Below are 6,487 nucleotides of genomic sequence, written 5' to 3'. Positions count from 1 at the left end.
TCAACATGTTAATGTGATATGTCTTGAGCCTCTCAGGCTCTAACTGTACAACATAGTTGCACTCATTCACCTTTCGGATGACCGGGTACGGTCCCAACCAGGCAGCCATTACCTTGTTCTCCCGAGTGGGTTTGAGAACAAGCACCTGCTGTCCTGGAATGAATTCTCTGCTACGGCCATTCCGGTCATACCATTGCTTTTGCTTGGTCTGAGCGGCCCTGAGGTGGTCCTGGGCCACCCCCATGAGCATCTCTAACCGGTCTCGGAAATCTACTACATACTGGATCACTGAAGCATCAGTAGCAGTAGCCTCCCCTTCCAATCCCTCATGGAATAGGTCCAGAGGTCCACGTACCCTGCGGCCATATAGTAGCTCGAAGGGGGAGAAGTCTGTAGATTCCTGTGGTACCTCTCGGTAGGCAAACAGCAAGTGCTGTAAATGAATCTCCCAGTCTTTCCCCTCTGCCTCTATAAAGGTCCGAAGCCTCTGCTTCAGGGTACCGTTAAACCTCTCACATAATCTGTTTGTCTGGGGATGGTAAGGGGTAGTGCGCCGGTTCTGTACACCGCATGCATCCCAGAGACAATGTAACAGTTCACTCATGAACTGCGACCCCTGATCGGTTAGGACCTCACTAGGGAAACCTACCCTAGAAAAAATGTTCAGCAAAGCTGCTGCCACTGTCTTGGCATCTATGGTGCCAAGCACTACCGCCTCAGGGTACCGGGTGGCAAAATCCACCACCGTGAGGATGTAGCGCTTCCCTGACCTGCTAGGAATCATAAGGGGTCCTACAAGATCCATTGCTACTTTCTGGAAGGGTTCCCCTATTATCGGTAGAGGTTTCAGGGGTGCCTTCACACGGTCGCCCGCCTTACCCACTCGCTGGCAGGCATCACAAGAGCGGCAGAAAGTGCCCACATCTCGAGAAGCCCACGGCCAGTAGTAGCGCTGTAATAACCGGGTTCGCGTTCTGTTGACCCCCTGATGTCCCGCTAACGGAATAGAGTGAGCTAACCGTAACAGTTGCTATCGGTACCCCTGGGGTACTACTAGCTGACGCTTACCAGTCAATCCCTCCTCTATCCCTGGGTTCCCTTCTTCTCTTTACAGGAGTCCCTTATACCAAAGGCAGTGCTCAGTGCCTTCCCCTGACTGAGATTCGGACGCCCGAAGTCTCACGCCGGCCAGGGTAGGATCTGTCTTCACTGCCTCCCGAAACTGGGCTCCTAATTCTGGCCACCCTCCAGTCATGTCATTGTCCGGAGAATGGGGAAGGGTGAGGAGAAACAGTAAGTCAGTCTGTGGTTGCAACTGATCCTGGCTTACCTCCCCGGGCTCCTCTGCGCCCTCCGCTAACGTTGGTCCCAAAGGCTGGGGGACTGGCGCCGCCGCCATTGCCGCTGTCTGGCTCCGGGTAACCGCCGCCACTGCAGCGGGCTTGGGCACTCAGTCATAGGTGCAGGTCATCGGTCCCAGATCATTGCCAAGAAGAACATCGGCATCCAAACCGGGTAAAAGCCCCACCTCCCGCACATCCTGGCCCTCCCCCAATCCAAAAAGATTCTGGCCACTTGCAAGAAATGTGGCTCTCCGTCGGCCACAGTGATCTGTATCCCAGGGCCTGGGATCAATTCCTCTGGCCGGACCATATCAGGTCGGACCAGGTTCACTGCAGCTCCTGAATCCAGCAAGCCGACTGCTTGCCGGTCACCGACTGTGACCGGGGTGAGATGTCTGCTTCGGCCGTCCGTCTGCTGCAGGTCCGCGCTGAGATGTCCTCCGCTCCTGACTGTGGGCACTGATGAAATCGGGACAGGTGCTGCATGGGACGTCTCGCTGGGAGTTGGTTCCATGACCGGTCCGGAGTCTTTGGTGGAAGCTACCCGCACGCGGGCTACCGGCTTCACAGCTGGGATGCGTTGCCCCCGATGGGGTCCGCCGGAACGCAGGGGTTCCGGGCAATCTGGTCTGATGTGACCAGGGTGGTTGCAGTTGTAGCACCGGCGCTCGTACCGGAGCTCCCCCGCCTTCGGTGGACTGCTGCCCGCAGGCAGCCTCTGAGTCCATTGGGGGGTATTGGCAGACTTTCTGTCCGGTTCCGCCGCCACCGCCGCCTTGGCTACTGGTTTGGCGCTCATCAGGGCTCGGCTGGCCACATAGTCGTCTGCAAGCCTCGCCGCCTCCTGGTAAGTCTTGGGCTTCTTGTCGTACACCCAAGCCCTCACCGCCGGCGGGAACTGCTCCATGAGCTGCTCCTGAAAGATGAGGTCCAGCAGGCGTTGGTAAGTCCGTGCCTCATAGCCCTCCACCCAGCGTATCCCGTATAAAGCCATGCGGGTCACGTAGGTAACATAGGACTCCTGGGGCTGCCTCTCTTCCTGCCGGAATTTACCCCGGTAGGCTTCAGGGGTAAAACCGTACTGAAACAATAACTGTTCTTTCAGGTGTTCGTAGTCATCAGCATACTCATCTGGAAGCGCCATCATTGTTTGCTTAGCCAAGCCGGACAGTAAGGGGTCCAAACGTGCAACCCTATGCTGGGGAAGCACTTTGTACCGCCGGCACTGCATTTCAAAGTTCTTTAAGAAACTGTCAATCTGGTCAGTGCCTTCCATGAACTTGGTGAGACTGTGCTGATCCAGTTTGAGTTAATCTGTGTTGGGATGGACAGGGGGGCAATAAGCGGGTCTGTTCACTGCCATAGTGATAAACTGCAGCCGCTCCTCCCGGTGTCCCTCTATCTCCCCACGCAGTAATCAGTGCCAACATTTCAGGGGTGAACGGACTGGTAGCCGCAGCAACCAGTACCCCTCCTGTTGCACTGCTCCCGGGAGGTGCACTCGTTCCCTCCCCGAGATTCCGCCGCCCCGGCACTGGGTTCCTTCCCTGATCTCTGGGTGGCTGTATAAGGGCAAGCTGAGCTGTATCCTGAGGCTCTGCAAGTCGGGCTTCATAGTCACCGATTGCGTCAACCATGTCTGCGACCTCCTGGTTCTCATAGGGTAGTCCATATTCACGGCACTTGTCCTTCAGCTGAGCTCGGGTCCTCATGTTGGATGAGCCTTCAGCCTCGCTCATGGTTCAGTCGCAGAAGTGAGGTGGTGTTACAACTTGTGTTAACTGTTGCACTACTGTGTGTACAATATCTTTAGTCCCAGGAACTCTCAATTCCCTTCGAGTTCCCAGGTAATTACCGTACACTGTAATACAGGTTCAGTTCAATCCCGCCGCTGCCACCAGTTAATTATAGAGCTTGTCACGGTAGCTTATGACAAGATATAATGAACACCAAATATCTGGGTTGAACTGAACGAGGCTTAGATATAATAAAATATAATTTATTCCTTAAATAAGGTGAACACATCAATATAGTACAATTAACAGACAAGAAGGTAACACTTACTTAGGGTTGGGGAATGGAGAAGTATCCGCTAGCAATTCTCTATCAATCCAGTGACATTCCAGGTGGAATCAGAAGCACAACTCAAAACTGTAGGGTTGACACAGTTTATATACCTGTGCAACCCTATTCTTAACATTGAATACAGCCTATTGGTGAACAATTGTCTATTGTCATCGATTTCATCATGAGATGAAACGCGTAGAGTGACGTCTGTACTACTGGCCGGAACCCCTGGAAGCCGATGACATCACTTCCTGTGCAGTTGGAATGCAAACCAGTGACACGCACGCCACGGAAGGAGGGGAACCAGATACACCATCTATCCGGCTGCTGAGATCCACTGCTTGTGATCGAAATGCTTTTAAACTTTTGAAATCATGTGAGTGTAATACCTTTCACTTACCTTTTATAAATTCTTGGTATACAGTCTGCGCTATGTCCAGTCTTCTTTTCTAAGGTCTCTTGGATTCTATATGGGGCTGAGATTGATTTCCTGAATACAGTGTGACATCCATACTCTGGGAAAGATATCTTTACGTACCTTTAACCTTCTCACACTTGTGAGTACATCTGCATTAGATCAGCCAATTTATTTAATTTGTCACAGCAATATTGCACTATCTATATACATTTTTGTTTTCACATATCCCTGCGCTTCCCGGAGATTCATCCCTACTTCTCAACACGAGGACTGACAGAGCAATCCTCACCGGGTCATAGCAGCACCTGTTTTATGTGTTTGCATAAGTATCACCTTTTGATTATTATTATCACTACGATTATATGTATAGCTAGTATTTTTATATAGAGCGCCACTATTAGATAAGTTTCCTTTCTCTCTGCCGGCTTGCCTTTGGAGTTTGAACAGAGGAGACATGCCCCCACAAAAATTCAAATTAAAGACGACTAAACACACCTGGGAGGTTTGGTTAAAATCTAATTTGGTAGCTTACCAAGTGGTTGATTGACTCATCACTATAAATATGTTCTGACGTAGACTGGTCAGATATCTCCTGATGAAATCACTTTATGTGAAGAAACGCGTAGAGAAGAGCGTTTTTTAGCTGCTGTCACACCGTGATATACATTTTGACTCTATCCTCACTGCCCACCTCATTACGGACTGCCTTTGGGAGTGCAGAGAGACTTCTCTGATCAGCCCCTGCATTGCGGGGTCACGGACTGCAGACCTCATATCCGGATACACTAACATTGTGGAGGACTTCCGGGTCACATTGTGGTGAGCTTTTTCCTGTATCCCCTGCTGGATGTCGGTTCAGCAGAGCTGAGAAAACCCAGACAGAGAGAGGGCGCGCCATCCAAGGCACAACGTGGGCGGTTGGCGAATGAGTATACTCATTATATGCATTTATTTATCCTGTGTTTGTGAGTTCGCATTTGTTGGTTTTATTCATATTCATTTTTATTAAATTGTATTTTTTCATGCTGCACTAGGATCGGGCGCTTTCTTTTCTTGTTGTTCACAGATTTCTGGGAGTTCGTTGGTCCTTGATGAGAGCAGCCAGATCCTAGCATGGACCCTTGGTTTGGTTGATATATTTTTACATTTTTCACATTTTTCATTTTTATTTTTATTTTTATCTTTGACACACTTAGTGTCATTTTTTCTGTATTTTTCCATTCATCATTCATTTAGTATCATTCATGAGGGATTCATTAGTGCAGTAGTCAAACTACCAACACATGCCATTTTATTATATTTGTATTGTTCACTGGCATATATTTGTGTTTACAGCAACTTTTTAAACATTGGCACTCAGCATTTTATTATAACATATTGCATGTATTTTTATTAGTGTGAGTCAATCATCCATAATACTGTTGCATTCACTTTTGCCATTCACCTTTGCTATATCCATTTAATACAATCATTTGGTAATTAGTCTGATTTTACACCTGAGGAGCGCAGTCTATTCTTTGTTATATATATATATATATATATATAATATATATATATATATATATATATATATATATATATATATATATATATATATATATATATATATATATATATATATATATATATATATATATATCTATGTGACTTGGCTGATGAATAGCCTGGGTAGCCACCCAGTTATAAGGGGCTGGAATAGAAGGATACATATATGCCAAAGTGGAGCAAGTTTTATTGGGCTCATTAGAGACAGGGAGGGACGGAGGGTGAGACAGGGAGGGTGAGACAGGGAGGGAGGGTGAAGACAGGGAGGGAGGGAGGGTGAGACAGGGAGGGAGGTGTGAGGGAGGGAGGGAGGGTGAGACAGGGGAGAGAGGGAGGGAGGGTGAGACAGGGAGGGTGAGACAGGGAGGGGGGGGCGGGAGGGTGAGACAGGGAGGGAGGAGACGGGAGGAGGGAGACAGGGTGGGAGGGAAGGAGGGAGACAGGGTGGGAGGGAAGGAGGGAGACAGGGTGGGAGGGAAGGAGGGAGACAGGGGTGGGAGGGAAGGAGGGAGACAGGGTGGGAGGGAAGGAGGGAGACAGGGTGGGAGGGAGAAGGAGGGAGACAGGGTGGGAGGGAAGGAGGGAGACAGGGTGGGAGGGAAGGTGGGAGACAGGGTGGGAGACAGGGAGGGTGGGAGACAGGGTGGGAGACAGGGTGGGAGACAGGGTGGGAGACAGGGTGGGAGACAGGGTGGGAGACAGGGTGGGAGACAGGGTGGGAGGACAGGGTGGGAGACAGGGTGGGAGACAGGGTAGGAGGGAGGGAGGGTGGGAGACAGGGTGGGAGACAGGGTGGGAGACAGGGTGGGAGGGAGACAGGGTGGGAGGGAGGGAGGGAGACAGGGTGGGAGGGAGGGAGGGAGGGAGACAGGGTGGGAGGGAGGGAGTCAGGGTGGGAGGGAGGGAGACAGGTAGGGAGGGAGACAGGGTGGGAGGGAGGGAGGGAGAAAGGGTGGGAGGGAGACAGGGTGGGAGGGAGGGAGGGAGACAGGGTGGGAGGGAGGGAGGGAGACAGGGTGGGAGGGAGGGAGGGAGACAGGATGGGAGGGAGACAGGGTGGGAGGGAGACAGGGTGGGACAGGGAGGGAAACAGGGTGGGAGGGAAGGAGGGAGA

At 51.0% G+C, this 6,487-nt stretch overlaps 1 protein-coding gene across 1 annotated transcript in view; it reads left to right on the top strand.

Annotated features, from left to right (window-relative positions):
• The first annotated feature begins 4,427 nt into the window (after positions 1 to 4,427).
• The window catches only part of LOC142488445 (uncharacterized), a 507,675-nt gene continuing 505,615 nt past the window's right edge, over positions 4,428 to 6,487 (top strand). Inside the window, exon 1 of the mRNA XM_075588965.1 lies at positions 4,428 to 4,957. The gene's annotated coding sequence lies outside the window, so the exon portion shown is untranslated. The remainder of the gene's footprint in view (positions 4,958 to 6,487) is intronic.

Source organism: Ascaphus truei, chromosome 2 (assembly GCF_040206685.1).
Source record: "Ascaphus truei isolate aAscTru1 chromosome 2, aAscTru1.hap1, whole genome shotgun sequence".
In the NCBI taxonomy this organism is placed as follows: Eukaryota; Metazoa; Chordata; class Amphibia; order Anura; family Ascaphidae; genus Ascaphus; species Ascaphus truei.
This window is presented reverse-complemented; position numbering and strand designations above follow the sequence as displayed.